The sequence below is a fragment of the Rattus norvegicus genome, chromosome 8 (genome assembly GCF_021556685.1).
Source record: "Rattus norvegicus strain SHRSP/BbbUtx chromosome 8, alternate assembly SHRSP_T2T, whole genome shotgun sequence".
Lineage (NCBI taxonomy): Eukaryota > Metazoa > Chordata > Mammalia > Rodentia > Muridae > Rattus > Rattus norvegicus.
Window position 1 is genome coordinate 66,900,614 of NC_141541.1, and position 15,443 is coordinate 66,916,056.

Sequence of the window (15,443 nt, forward strand, 5' to 3'; positions counted from 1 at the left end):
TAACACCATGGACAGACAGACAGAAAAGAAGCAGTCTGGCTGGGGCTTCAGGAAGAGTTCAGGCCCCAGAACTAGAGACAGCATGGCAGGGTCTCTGGAGAGAAGAGTCAGAGTCCAGGAATGGACGAGAGAGCTGGCTGCTCTTATAGCTCTTTGAGAATGGGTTTTCACAGCAGGAGCCTACAGTCAGACCTGACTTCCGGTCAGGAGGCAGGAGAGAAAGAGAGTAGAGAGAAAGATGTAGGCTGTGGTGTAAACCCACTCCCTAGCTGAGACGGAATCGGAACTCGGATGGCTGTACCCTTGGGCCATCTCCCCAGCCCTGCACGCCTTCTGACTGGGACTCAGGAGGTGGCTTAGTGCCTGCTGCACATAGGGCTCTTGGTAAGAATAGCTTTCTCCCCGTGAGCAATAATTTCTTTTCTCAGCTTCCTTTTATGGGTCGTGAACCAGTATGCTAATTTCCAAGAAACAAATGTTGCTTCCACCCTCTCCTGGTCCCCGGCGCAAGCCTCGCCTGTGCAGTCCACTCGAGGGGCATGTGATTGACACGAAGCTGTCCCCGGAAATAACTCATGCACAGCTTGTAGAGGTTGGGCTGTCAGCAAACGCGGCTCGGAAAGAGCTGTTGCCAACACTGGTGGCTGTCAGCTTGTTATATTTAGAGACAGGGGCAGTGTGGATGAGTGGATGGTTCAAGACCAAAATGGGGGCGAGGCAGCGGAGAGGCCAGTGGCTCTTTCCACACTCCAAAAATTAGAGAGCGGATCAGGCTTCAGAGCCATTTATAAGTTCCTCAGCTGTCTGCTGGTTTTCCCCCACTGTGATCTCTTAAGATAGTGGTAAGTGTTCCCCAGCATCAATTAACTCCCCACTATGTGCCACGGCCGAGCTGGACACCTTATTGATGCTCCTTCTGTGCTACAGTTTAAGTTACAGACCAGTTAAGCTTATTCTGGAGGGTTGTGATCCGGGCCATTCTAGTGGGGCGTGGTTAGGTCACCGAGGCACCACCATCCTCAAAAGGGATGCAGGTGTTTTGTATGGGCCCTCAGCTAGCTTCGAGGACATGTTGTAACAAAAGAGCGAGTCCAATCTCTAGCTCCTGGTTATGTCACAAAACCCTTCCCTTTCCCACGTCCTCCAGGTAAGATGGATATCCCTGCCATCCCTTTCATACGACACAGCCAAGGAACCACCACCTAAAGCCCAGATAATCAGGGGAGAATGCTGGTCACGAGGTGGGGGTGGGATTTGGTCACGGGGCGGGGAGCAGGAGGTGGGGCCCAAGGGCCAGCCGCCTGATCTTGGATTTTAGTCTCTTAAATATAAGCTAGATCAGTCTCCTATTACCCAACCTCTGGTGTTTTGATATAGCAACAAAAAACAGATTAATATTCTCTAGGTTTTCACAACTGATTCCAGAGGTAACGCTTAATTCATTTTATAGATGTGAACATTGAAGGCAGTCCAGGCGGGTCTGTAGATAACGAAGCTCATTTTGATACTAGTTTGTCTTGTCCCCAGCACGGCCAAACTTCACTAAATGCCACGGCGGACCCCGGTGGATTTGGATCGATTCCATGATTACTTTCCTGAGTCCATGCCTCTGTTAGTATTTGATGGTGGTGCTCTCCCTTGAGTGTGTCTGGTGGCAGAATCTATGTTCTGGCATGCTGATGGGTAAGGGTGCCTGACAGATTTACGTGATGCTCTGAGCTGGTGGTGGCTTAAATGGTATGGTGCCATCGCAAGTTGCACCTCCCGCAGATCGACAACTGATTAAACGTTTTCATCACCCCTTTAGTTATAAGATTGAAGCTGATTTCAGAGCGTTGGCTTTGTTCTACATTTCACTAGCATGATAAAGACATGTAAGAGCAAGTCTTACTCTCACTTCGTAATTCACGTTGCTCTGTGAGATCGGTGCATGCACAGCGCATGCGTAGACATCTGAGGACTCTGTGGGAGTCGCTTCTCTGCTTCTACCATGTACACGATAGGGATCAAACTTAGGCCATCAGCCTTGGTGGCTGGCAGCTTGAGTGGGCTGTGCTCAGGCTGGGTTTAATCAGGATAATGAGTCAGGGGCAGAGATGAGGCATGGTATGGACCAGAGACTGAAGCATCAGTCGTCCCGGGCTTATTAAGACAAGGGTGGGTGGGAATGATGACACTTGGCATGTCTGTTCCCCCACGGTCACGGGTCAGGGAACCAGCCTCCAAGGTCAAGCTGGGGTCACGGAGGAAAGCCAGAAGGAGGCACCTACAGGTCCCTGAAGGCGCTTCTGAACAGAATCACCCCTAAGCTCACCCCACTTCACTGTCCAGTTATATGAGCCAAAAAATACTCCCTTATTTCTTGAGAGAGTTCAAGCTAAGTTTTCCATTTCTCGAACTGAAATCCTGAGGGATAGATTACTGAAACAGGTTTAGAAAAATAAAGTTCATCGCCCATAATTCTGCCAACCAGTTTGGTCGGTATTCTAATGTGCTTTCCCAAACCATTCTCTTCCAGTGTAGCAACAGAGTTTTCTCACGGGTGAGATGAGATGGTTTATAAAATTTCACACCCACCTTTCTCTCTAGCATCTTGGCACAAGCATACGCCGTGCTCTTAATTCCTTTTTATCATTTTTTTCCAGTGTAATAGAGAATATAGAACATGAAACTTACCTTCTTAGCTATTTTTAAGTGTAGTTCAGAAACATTAGGGATAAACACGTTGATGGGGGCCACAAGAGCTTTTGCATCTTGCAGAACTGAAGCTCTACACCTGTTAAAATGCCCGCCCGTCTTCTCCACGGACAGCCTGGTTCTGTGGACCATTTTAATGGCATTATACCCAGGCATGGAGGTGCACCCCTTTAATCCCAGCATTTAGGAGACAGAGGCAGTTGTGTCTCTGTGAGTCAGCCTGATCAAGTTCCAAGACAGCCAGGCCTACATAGAGCCCCTGTCTTTAAAAGGAAGATAGAAGAAAAAAGAAAAAAAAAGGAAGAAGAGGAGGAGGAAGAAGAGGAGAAAAGTCATTGCTCCTCTCCCACCCTGTCTTAGTTTCTTTCTTTTTTCTTTTCTTTTCTCTTCCTTCCTTCCTTTCTTTCTTTCTTTCTTTCTTTCTTTTTTGTTGATATGACAAAATAAGTTTATAAAAGCAATTTAAGGAGGGGCTTATTTTGGCTCAACAGTTCGTGGGCACAGTCAGTCACAGACCCGAGGGCTTGTGGCAGGAGCATGAGGCATCTGGTCACATTGTATCTGCAGCCTGGAAACAGAGGGGGTGCACACTGGTCATCAGGACAGCTGTCTGTGTCATCTTTTATTCAGCTCAGGACCCCAGGCCACAGGATGTCACCCTCATACAAGGTAGGTTTCCCTTTCAGTCAAAACTTTTCTAGAAACACCCTCCTAGACACACTCAAAGATGTATTTCTAGGGTGCTTCTAAATCTGGTCAAATTGACAAGATTAAATGTAAAACCTCCTTTGTTGGGTAGCTTAAGTCGTTTGAATTCCTTTTCATTACCTCATGCGTTTCCACTGAGCATCCCATAGGCCTGAGGCAAATATTATGCTAATTTCTTTTAGTTTGGGTTTCTGGACTACTTAGGAGAATAAATTCAAGCAGCAATCTCAATGTCAGGTACAGAATCTCAAGGGATAACTTTCCCGAGTAAGGGAAGACACGCTTCCTTGCCACCTTCCTTTGTGTGTGTGTGTGTGTGTGTGTGTGTGTGTGTGTGTGTGTGTGTGTGTGTGTCAGGGAGATAGGGGTGTTGAGTTTTAACCTAGTCTATAGCATGTTCACCGTCAAGGACACACTCACCAGGATTAGAAAAACAAATGGCACCCCACTGAGAACACCTGTGACTCAGAGGACTTCGACTTTTTAATGAGAGAGATGAGCCTGGAAGTTCTTGGAGTAGTGAAAACCTTCTGAAGCAGCTCTTTGCCAGTGATGAATGGGAGGTGAGGGTTGGGCCACAGTGGAACTTCCACTGAGTTCCTTCCCCTGCCCTGATTCACTTTCTCCACCCCACTGCAGTTTGGGAACACCAGCAAACAAGCTATTCATTTGCAGATTCCTTTTTTATCCCAAGAAAGCTGGTGCCAAAAATGATCCAAGGAAACAGATCTTCATTATGGGACCTCAGATTCTATCATCTGCCAACCTAATGGCAGTTAGTGGGCCACAGGGTGATAATGCCAGCTGTTATGCTATTATAACAAGGAACGCCCTTACGTGTAGGCTGGGCTGGGTGACAGAGGAGATGCTATGCTCATTCAATAACTCTAGCATCTGAAAGATACAGGAACAGAGGTAACCATAGGGATGGCCAAGTTGTCTGTTCGTTGTCATCTACCTTAGAAACCTAGAAGGTAGAAAGTAGCAAGTCTTTATATCAGCCTAGTATCACATCAGGAAACACTGTGAAAGCCACGGGGCCTGCATAACAATGTTCAAAGTGATCCTCATCTTCTGTAGCTAGAGGACAAATTGTGCTCAAAAATCAGGCCAAACTTTGATTGCAAGAGTGGTAAAATTACCAAGGAAGATGAGAACTGGGTATGGCTCAGAGGTAGAGTACTCAACCCATGAGGACCTAAGTCCAGTCTAAGAACACACACACACACACACACACACATACACACACACACACACGTGCACGCACACACATACATACATACACATACACACATATACATATATGCACACACACATGCATACACACACACACACACACACACACACACACACACACACACTGCACACACACCCCAAAAAACCTAGGGCAACAGGGAAAGATGGATTCATAGCCTTCACCAGTTTCCTAAGCCCCAGTGCCAGGGTTATGCTATGCTGAGATAAGGACCTGGCAGTGGGATGGGGCTATTCGTTTAAGTGGATGCCTTTAAGAACCTGAAACCATGCTGGTGGCCCAGTAGTTAAGAGCACTGGTTGTTCTTGCCAAGGACCTGTTCAGTTTCTAGCCCCTACATGGTGGCTCTTAGCCATCTGTAACTATAGTCCAGGGGATCTGGCACCCTCTTCTGGCCTCTACTTGGCACCAGGCATGCATATGGTGTACAGATGTACATGCAGGAAAACATACACATTGAAAAAAATCGTTTTGATTTTTTAAGAGGAAAAACACATGGATTCTTCTGAGTCAGCAGAGGTGCCCCCTCCCCCATACAACTATTTGTCATCACAACCTCTTCTAGACGGATAGCTGGGTCAGGCTTCAGCGTGGCTTCAGTTGGAGCAAGATTGGAATAAAAAGGATCATTAGCCAAAAAAGCTACAGGCCTCACATGGGGGGAAACATTTATGAGCATGGCTTCTGAAATCGCTGGACCAAGGAAGGTGGGCCATAGGTGAGACAGAAGATTTAATAATACGGAGATACCCTGTTTTGGCCAGGAGTCTCTTGAGAAATGGAACTGATAGAAGGAATATATATTGTACAAGAAATTTTTGTCTCAGGGGCTCACACAGCAATGGGATCTGACTAGTACAGCAAGGGCTACATGCTGGAGAGGTTGTGAATCTACAAAGCTGGATTCATCAGTGTCAGTCTGGAGCTGAATGCCTGGAGGACTCCTGTGGAGTCACCGGGACACATGGTTGAACCTGAATCAGCCAGCGTATAATACCAATACAGAACGGCTGCTGTAGGGGCTGCAGAGATGGCTCAGCGGTTAAGAGCACTGCTCTTCCAGAGGACCCGGCTTCAATTCCCAACACCCACGTGGTGGCTCACAACTGTCTGTAACTCCATTCTAGGGGATGAGCCACCTTCTTCTGTCCTCTGCTGGTCAGTGCACATGTGATATACAAACACACACAGAGGCAAAACACTAATACATATAAAATTAAATAAATTTCTTTTAAAAGGAGAATCTTGCAGGGGGGGTACACGCTCTCAGCAGCTATAAGCAAGACAAGAAAACCACCCTGCTTTTTTTCTCGGCCCTCTTCCTATCCACTGTCCCCAGGTACTGCCCGCTTTAGAGGCAGGTCTTCATGCTCAGAAGGGTAGGCCCCAGAGGTGTTTGCTTGTCTCAGTCGCTCTAGGGTCTAAGTTGATGGTCAAGGTTGGCTCTCAGTTATCACACACTCCTATGGTTTTGGATTTAACAAGGCCAGACCTGATTCTAGCTCCTTGAAGCTTGGAGCTTTTGATGGTTTGTGGAGAATCAAGTTGAGGTATCTCAACAGAGGCCAGAGGAGGCAGCCAAAAACCTCAGAGTGATAAGCACATCAGAGTGAATGCATTATATAAAACCAGAGAAGCCTCCAGTTGATAAGGTTCCCTGGGAGATTTCAGCAGACGCTTTTCTCATTAAGGTAACAGGGAGCGCACTGGTGAGATTGCCCAGTGGAGGCTGCCTTTGGTCCAGGGTTAATGGTAAGAGATGTTCTGCAAAACTGGGGTCCCTGGGTGTCAGTGAGATGATAGAATTCCGGAGCAGCACAAATCAAGGGACAGTACCTCACCTGTCAAAGTCTGGGTAGGTGTAATTACCACGATTCACAACAAGACCACGAGGAAATCAAAGGCCTGAGACCTCAGGGATCCAGAGCAGTGGAGCAGCAGTGAGAGAGACTCGATGGCCAATGAGAATGCTGCTTTACTTGTGTGATCAAAAGCAGCCGAGAGAAGGTGACAGGAAGGTTGATTACAATGGAGAAATGGCATAATTTCACACTGAATTGCCAGGCCTGGGCTGGGTTTCAGGGACTTGATTTGGGGAAAGCATGATGCTTTCAAAGACCCTATAGTGTCTCAAGAATATGCAGCAGGTGTCCTCACCCCCTTCCTCCAGAGGGACCTGGTGTCCTCACCCTTCCTCCATCAGGACTCAGTGTCCTCATTCTTCCTCCCCTACCCCCAAAAGGACTTAGAGACATTTATCAGAGTGACCTTAAACAGGGGAACATGTAGATATTTTGAAGGCTGCTGGACATGGGTCTGAGCTAGCATCAATACTATAGGACACAAAATACTGTTATGGCCCCAAGCTGAGAGTCGGGGAGCTTTGCAGAAGGCAAGTGTTACACAGAATTCTGGTCCAGCCTCATTTTTCCCAGTTTCTGATTGCATGGCTGAGATGCATCTACTCAGTAGTAGGCTTCCTGGCTTGTGAGATAAGAGTCGTTGCTGTATAAAAAGCTAAGGAGAGAGCTCCTTAAGCTACCTCCAATCCAAGCATGAGTGAGACTGCAACCTTGGTAGAGCTGGAGAGATCAGCACAACTCCCAAGAGCTTAAAATCAGTTGGCAGATTAATATAAATTCCAGAAAATGGTAGCTGCAATCCCAGAAACTATGTATTTAACTTTTAAAAAATAACGTATTGATTTTTATTTTATGAATGTTTTGCCTGCATGTATTTAAGTGCCCTGTGTACATACATACATGCAGTGCCCACGGAGGTCAGAAGAGAGGATTGGATCCTCCTTCGAGTTACAGATTGTGAGCTGCCATATGGATGCTGGGAACCCTCCCCAGGTTGTCTGCAAGAGCAGCAAGCTCTCTTAACCACTAAGCCACCTCTGCAGTCCCTGAACTTAGTGATTTTGCTATACAGATCAACGCAATCTTTTGTAAGTGGTGGTACCTTCTGAGCCAGTGAGTGTGTTACTGTTTTAATAAAACAGGTCAATAGCAGTTTGTATTAGCCTAGGGCTGAGAACACTGTTCATCTTGTTGGGCAGCCAGAGGAACTATTGTTTCCTGTCGATATACTCCTTCCTGCTACAATGTATCCAAAATGTATCTCTCAGTATTGTGGGGAAATGTATACTTGCCCATCATCATATGGGTGAAATCACATTAATCAGACCTAGAAGGAGGAGATAACATTCTGGAAAACACTGGAATCAGAGCGATGAGCACACCCACAAGAATTCAAGAGGCCACCCACATAATATTTCTGGTGCCTAACAGTGTGGGATATGCTGGAGCTTTCTCCTCTAGTAAGGGGGAAATGATGTGTTTTATTGGCACTAGCATTAAAAAGGAACCAAATCATACTTGGAAGGTCTCTAAACTCTAGAGACAGCACAGACCATGGCTGTAACACTGTTCAGTTCTGTTTATCAGATGAATTAGAAGACCTGGTTTCAAGCTGAGCCTAGAGTGAAAGCTAGCCCAGGCAATACTAAGGCAGTGCTGTCCCTGAGCTCACATAAAAGGAGTGAGAGGTGGGGGATAAGAGTGCTGCACAGAATCTCTGGTAAGTTCTTTTAGGACAGCAGTGGCACAAGCATTAGGGGCTGAGGAAGGGCAGGTTGTCTATAACGAGACAGACATCTTTTCAGTAGTAGCTCTTGGTAGAGAATGAGATCATGGCTATGGGGCATCTGGGACCATGTGACTGGAGATGCCCTTACAAGTTGGACCTTGACACTTCCATCAAATCACAAGTGTGAGCGCCACAAGCAGCGATCCAACATTAACCTAGAACCAATGCATTTGAAATTGTGTCCAAATAAAACTGGAGAGCTCAGACTGTTTATACTAGTGGGTGTCCCAAATGCTACCTATCTCAGTTATATCGATGAGGCGTGCTGTAGGACCAGGCAATGCAGGCATGAAACAGTCTGGTTTGTGAATGGAGTCCCTTGGTTGGTTGAGGTGAGCCAAAAAATGGTCTACTGTGTCATATAACCCATTCTAGGCTATAATCTTTCTAGAAGGCTAAGCTCTCTGCAGAACACCTGCTCATTAACATCTGTACGAGAAAAGGTGGCCCGAGATAAGAGTATTAGTGCTATAAACAATGGAGGATGTTACAAGTTCTTGGAGAAGAAGCTGACATGAATTCTCCTTCAGATGAGCCTTATCAGGAGAGCTACAGCATCGTTCATTGCCTGAGGTGGGAGAGTGAGACATCCAGGAAGAGCTCCCTTAGAAGAGTCAGCCATCATGGCTAGTGTGATAGGAGTACCGAGGGTCTTTTCAGTTCCCAGAATACTGGGAGAGTTATCGGCACAGCACGGACAGCATGATGGGGCTTTGAAGGGAGAGGGAGCCTTCGATTCCATAGGACAAAGGCAGTTTCTGGTTCTTAGAGGTTTTGATGAGAGTGTGTATGTGTGGGGGGTTAAAGTACCATTCTGTGTGACTTAGTCTGTATGCCATGAGTTAGGATGGAGACAGGTGCTAGATAAGAATCATAATCCAGGGGTTGGGGATTTAGCTCAGTGGTAGAGCGCTTGCCTAGCAAGCACAAGGCCCTGGGTTCAGTCCCCAGCTCCAAAAAGAAAAAAAAAAAAAAAAAGAATCATAATCCAGGGGTGGTTGCCAGGAGGCCAGACATTCTCACAGTTGCAAAGGGGAGGAAGAAGTCTGAAGTGTTTGTAAGAGTTTCAAGGTCACAACAACTCTTTGTAGTTAGGGAAGGGGGAGGGGAAGAGGAGGGGGAGAGAGTTTCATGGCAGGATGCAAGAGTGTCTGGTTTGGGGGAGAAAGCAGAAGATAGAGGACTTGTGACCTAACAATTAGTACTCTATTACTATGCTCACTTTGATCATCGGTCTATCAGTTAATAGGCACTTGCATCCACCCACTTCCTGACTGCATTCATTCGTAGGTACAGTTTTGTTTGAATATATGCTTTTAGATGTCCTGGCTGGAATTGCTATGTCACGTGATAGTTCCATTTAACCTTTTGGGACCTACCAACCTTTTCCTTGTTTGCTGCTCCATTTTGCATTACCCGTAATACTGGGTATTCAGTGACGTCTCATTCTGGCTTTGATTTTAATTTCCCTAGTGGCTAGGGAAAGGTTCAGTTATCTTACTTGTAAGCTTAAACACATATTAAAATCATATTTGTTATATTTTACGGCTAGGTGTTATAGTAGGCAACCCAGAATGCTTTTCTTACCATGCCCTGTCCCTCAGAATCCATGCCTTGGAAACCTAGCACACAAATTTGCACATTAGAGGTATTTGGAGGTACAGCCTGCAGGAAATTAGTGGATTGAGATGTATAAATAGGTCAATACATTCGTAGATGTATAGGTCACTGAGGGGTTTGCTCATCTCTCATGAGCTCCTTACTGTGTGTATGAACCACTCTGGGACCCTATAAAGTCCTCCCTTGTAATGAGAAGACACGCCCCATGTACACCCTTAATCTTGTTTTCCCAGCTTCTGGGACCATAGAAATAAAGCCCTTTTCTTTATAAACTACCCAGTCTCTCCTGAATATGGCAGTTTATGTCTGGAATATTGCCTCATTGGACAGAAAAGCTGGAAGATCAGGCACTCAAGACAGTCCTTGGCCATAGGTGAGCTTCTTGTTAGCCTGGATTGTAAGATAATTGTTTCATAAATAAAATGAATGGTGTTCTGGTTAGTTTGTATTGTCAACTTGAGACACATTAGAGTCGTGTTGGAAGAGGGAACCTCAGTTGAAGAATTGCCTAGGTTAGATTGTCCTGTGGCCATGTCTGGGGGAACTGTCTTGATCATTGGTTGATGTGAGAGGGCTCAGCCCACTGCGGGTGGTGTCATCCCCCTGGCAGCTGGACCTGAGCTGTATTAGAAAGCAGGCTGAGCCCGAGCTAGAGGGAACCAGTCAGTAAGCAGCTTCCCTCTATTGCTCCCGCCTCCCCTTGGTGATAGACAATAAGTTGGCCCTGTAGGATGAAATGAACCCTTTCCTCCCCAAGTTACTTTTGGTCCTGAGGTTTACTACAGTAACAGAAAGAAAACTAGGACAAGGCTCCGGGGAGATGGTCTGGTCACTAAAGTGCTTGCCAGGAAAGCCTGGATTGTACGAGGATCTGAGTCTGAGTCTGTAACACGCACAAAATGTCAGAGTACTGCATGTCTGTGAGCTTGGTGTTGGGGTGACAGACAGAGACAGGCAGAACCTGGAGCTTCAAACAGCCAGCACTGGAAGCAGTGGCAGCCATTGCTCTAGCCACAGGATGGATGGTGGCCTTCGAGTCAGAGCCAGACCCTCTTGCTAATCTCACATTACAGCCATAAATGGAACTGAATAGCCCCCAAGTGGCTCAGCTCCTCTGTCTCTTGCAGAGTTTCTACCCTCAGATAGGACAGTGGCTTCTTCAAGTCGGCCCCCATGGTCCCCTCAGAATGCAATTAGAATGACCCAGCTGGAGACTGTCAAGTGTGTACTTTCACAAAGAGACAATCTGGATGTAATTAGGGAGAGGATTCCATTAACCCATTATTCAATCAATGTAAAGGCCCTCTAACCTGAGAATTTGGAAATGCAAATGAAGGCCGACACAGTTAGAGTGATTTTTAATATCTAAGTGTCCAAGGCCGGATTACAGCTCACTCCACACGCACAGTTAATTCTCTCCAAGCCTTTTCCCAGTAATTACTGTAAAAAGCTTTGAGATACCTTGAGCATAATCACAGTTCCAGGAAAACACATTAGACAGCGCATTAATTACATTGGTTGGCGAAAATATGGGGGGCGGGGCAAACAATTCCATAAGGGTTAGGGCTGTGGGACAGCCGGGATGAAATAATGGATTCTGTTTGTAAAAAAAAACTGTAAAAGTGGGACATCTGGGAGAACCACCACCTAAAGCCCAGATAGTCAGGGCAGAATGCTGGTCACGGGGTGGGGGTGGGGTCTGGCCACGGGGCGGGGGTGGGGTCTGGTCATGGGGCGGGGAGAGGGGGTGGGGCCCGGGGCGGGGGGGGGCGGAGTGTTCAGCAAAGCTGCTGAGCATAGCTCCGCCCTACAGGAGCCTCTGCTGTAATGGGGGTGGAATGAGCCATAAAAAGATTCATGCAGGGACTGGGGAGATAGTTGGTAGAATACCTGCGGTGTAAGCATGGGAACTTGAGTTCAGATCCCTACCTCCCACAGGAAAGGCCTGTCTTGGTGGGGTGCTGAAGACAGTTCCCTGGAGCTCCAGTGCAGTAAGAGAAGTGGCGAACAGTCAAGGAGAGCGCCCCACATCAGCCTTTGTTCCTCGCGTGCACACCCCTCACTTAGACACCTCCATGCACATATCCACGTGAACACATACATTACAGACACAGACACGAAGCCTCGCAGAATGTTGTGAGGAAGAGAGCCTTAGGGTGGCGAGATAGCTAATCAGGTAAATGTGCTTGGTGACAAATCCGAGGACAAATTCCCAGGAGCCACCCACGGCAGAAGATAACCATTTCCTGCAAGTAGTCCTCTGACTTCCATATGCGGCAGGAGCCCCCAAACAAACAAATAAATACACAAATATACCTTTTTAAAAAGAGAGTTTGGATGTAGTCACACACGAACCGTGTGCTGAGGACTGTCCCTATCAGTAGCCGGAAGTTCCCCCACACTACAATCACTGGAAAATCTTCCATTCCTTTCCCACTTATCAATTCCCGTATGTCATCATAGTTCTGGGGCGATCTCATGGAGCATCCAGCCCACGCCGAGATCTCTCTTCCCCAGCGTTAGTGACTTACAGAGGCCACAGGCTGACCATGAACTACCCTGTGGAAGAAACAAGACCTTAGTCAGCACCAAGCATCCCCATCTCATCCTGACCTCCATCTTCCTCAACAGCCCTCCAAGACTCAGCATGGGACTAGACTCTCATGAAGTCAGTCATAGGTTAGACACATGTGGATTGTAGTGTCCGTGGGCAAGAGCCCTTTCCTGCCCCCTCAGAGCATGTACTCTATGTCTTTAGGTAGTGTTCTCAAACGACAGTAGAGTTTTGAATCAAGGAGAGCCTGTCTCTCCAGACAGGTTTGTAGGTTCGGAAGGGCCATCCAGGAAGAGTGAAGCTGGGCAGAGCAAGAGGAACACTCCACTGCCCAGAGCCTCAGAAGCCCCTGCAGGCTGCTAGAGCTTCAGAGTGAGCTCAGGCACAGCTCCTCGAACTGCCTGACTCAACAGGCGAGGCTAGGAGCCTAGAAAGAGGGTGCTTCTCCCTTGCCTGCCTTCCCAATCATCCAGGCTTCCTGGAAAACTCTCCTGTCCATCCTGGCGTCTCAACTCTCTGGGAACTGAGCTGGTGTCTGCAGAGACATGTAAAGTAGGTTGGAAAAAGCAATCACAACAGGCGGGAGGTCCGGACTCTATTTCTGCATCTGATTATTACCACTGACTGCTGGGCACCTTACGTTTAAAATAGCTCTCTAGTTCAACTTCCTTCTGGAAATGGGGACGGAAGGTATCTGCTCTGCCAGACCAGTAGAGCTGCACCAGAAGGCTTCTTGTCTTCCTTTCCAAACCTGACATGTATTTCGTTATTACCTTTAGACCTTTCTCTTCTGAGACGCAACACCACAGGGAAGAACAGAGTGTGAGCCTTGGTAATCATCGAGGCTCACGGATGAGAACATCTATAGTCCTGCTGAAGCGAACTCACACACCTTTCTCATGCACAGCCCTGTTTCCTCCCTAACACATGCACTGCCCTCATTTGATTGTGGTACTCAGATCCCCCTAGGTGAAGTAGGGAAGGCATCTTAGACTCGGTAGCTAGGCGTGGTAGTTTTCAAAGCAGAATATAGATGGAGTCATGGAGATTATATCCATCTGAGCATGGCTTATGCTGTTTAGAACCATGTTCATGAGATTCAGCTAGGCTCGTTTCGCTGCTATTACTGTTCCATTGTGTGAACACGCCGCAGTTTGCACACGCTACTGTTGAGGGCGTGAACACAGTCCAAGGAGATTGCAGGCAGTAGTACTGTTATTGGCACTTTTGCCTCTGTACACTCTTCGAAGGAATTTCTGAGTCATTGAGTATGTGTTTCCTCAACTTCACGCGCAAATCCCAGTTATCCAAAGCGGTAGTGCCAATTTACACTCCCATCAACAGTGAGAGAGAATTCCCCTTCCGCCGCACTGCCCGACGTCAAGGGCTGCCAAGCTTTTAAAAGCTTCATTCATCTGATGGCTAGAATCCCACTGTGACCTCTCTTTGATTAAAAGATTGGATCTATTTCTTTATATATATATCTATTTTGTGGGCTTTGTGATACTCCTGGTTTCTTATTTTAAAAGCATATCATTGATTTTTTTCCCTCCAAACTTCCTTCCTCCTAGGTCATCTCTTCATCCCAGCTCCCAACCCCAGCAGGCACTCACTGGGAATCCACAGGTTGCTCCAATCCAGCTGTACCACTCTTTGGCATATACCCAAAGGACACTTCATCCCACCACAGAGACACTTGCTCAACTGTTTCCGTTGCTGCTCTGTTCATAATAGCCAGAAATCATGTAAGGCCTAGTGGTCCTTCAACAGAAGAACAGATAGAGAAAATGTGGCACATTTAAACAATGAAATATTATTCAGCTGTTAAAAAAATGAAATATGAAATTCACAGGTAAATGGATAGAATGAGAAAAAAAATCATCCTGAGTGAGGTAACTCAGACCCAGAAAGACAAATATGGTATGAATTTGCTTACATGTGGATATGAACTGTTAAGTCAACGATAACCAAGCTACAATACATAGAACCATAGAGCTCAAGTATAGAGTAAGGGGCCCAGGGAGAGAGATAAATCTGCCTAGGAGAGGGGGTAAGAGACAGCTAAAATTAAGGGCTATTTGAGGGGTAGTATGGAAACCCAATACAGTGGAAGCTTCCTAAAATATATACACATATGTATACACATAGGTACTCTGCACGCTACCTAAACCCCAACCCAGCCGCAAACCCTTTGATCTACAGTGGTGTCCTGCCTGAAAGACCTGTCACTGCAACGGTGACAAATCTGGAGGGAGTCACCAACCAATGTCTGATTTGACTGAAGGCACAAGATGGAGCCCATACCTGGCACTGCTGGGGTGACCAAGAACTGCAGACTAGAGGGCCCAGGCACCTAGGGTAAAACCAAGTAATACTGTTCTAAAAAACATAGCAACAAAATGACTCCTAATGACATTCTGCTATCCTCATAGATCAGTGTAGTGCACAGCCATCATCAGAGAAGCCTCCTCCTGCAGCAGATGGGAACAAATACAGAGATACACAGTCAGGTATTATGCAGAGAGTGAGAGACCTTAGAACGCTCTGCCCCAAATGGGATGTCTCCATCAAATCTCTCCTCTCTGGGCTCAGGGAACCCTGAGGAAAAGGAGGCAGAAAGAGCATAAGAGCATAGGAGATGGAGAACACCAGGAAGACAAAGCCCCTTAAATCAACATGATAGATCACACACAAAGGCCCAGAGACTGAGGAAGCTCGCACAGGCTGCACAGGGTCTGCACCAGTTGGGGTCCTACAGCTGAAAGGATAGGGGGACTTGTGCCCCACCCCTAACCCAGAAGCAATCTCCAGTCAATAACCACTAGCAAATGAAAATTTAGTTTTCTTCAGGGGATGGCCAGCATAAACCCATGGCCAACAGAAAAACTCAATAGCTCTTGAGGGTTCCTTAGCTCACAACGTGGCATCAGAACTTTGCTTTTCTTTTTAAAGTATTTT

The 15,443-nt window shown here is 46.8% G+C and overlaps 1 protein-coding gene across 2 annotated transcripts in view; it reads right to left on the reverse strand.

Annotated features, from left to right (window-relative positions):
- Window positions 1–15,443, reverse strand: part of Rec114 (REC114 meiotic recombination protein) — a 159,058-nt gene that overhangs the window by 102,493 nt on the left and 41,122 nt on the right. The gene's annotated exons all lie outside the window — the stretch shown is intronic.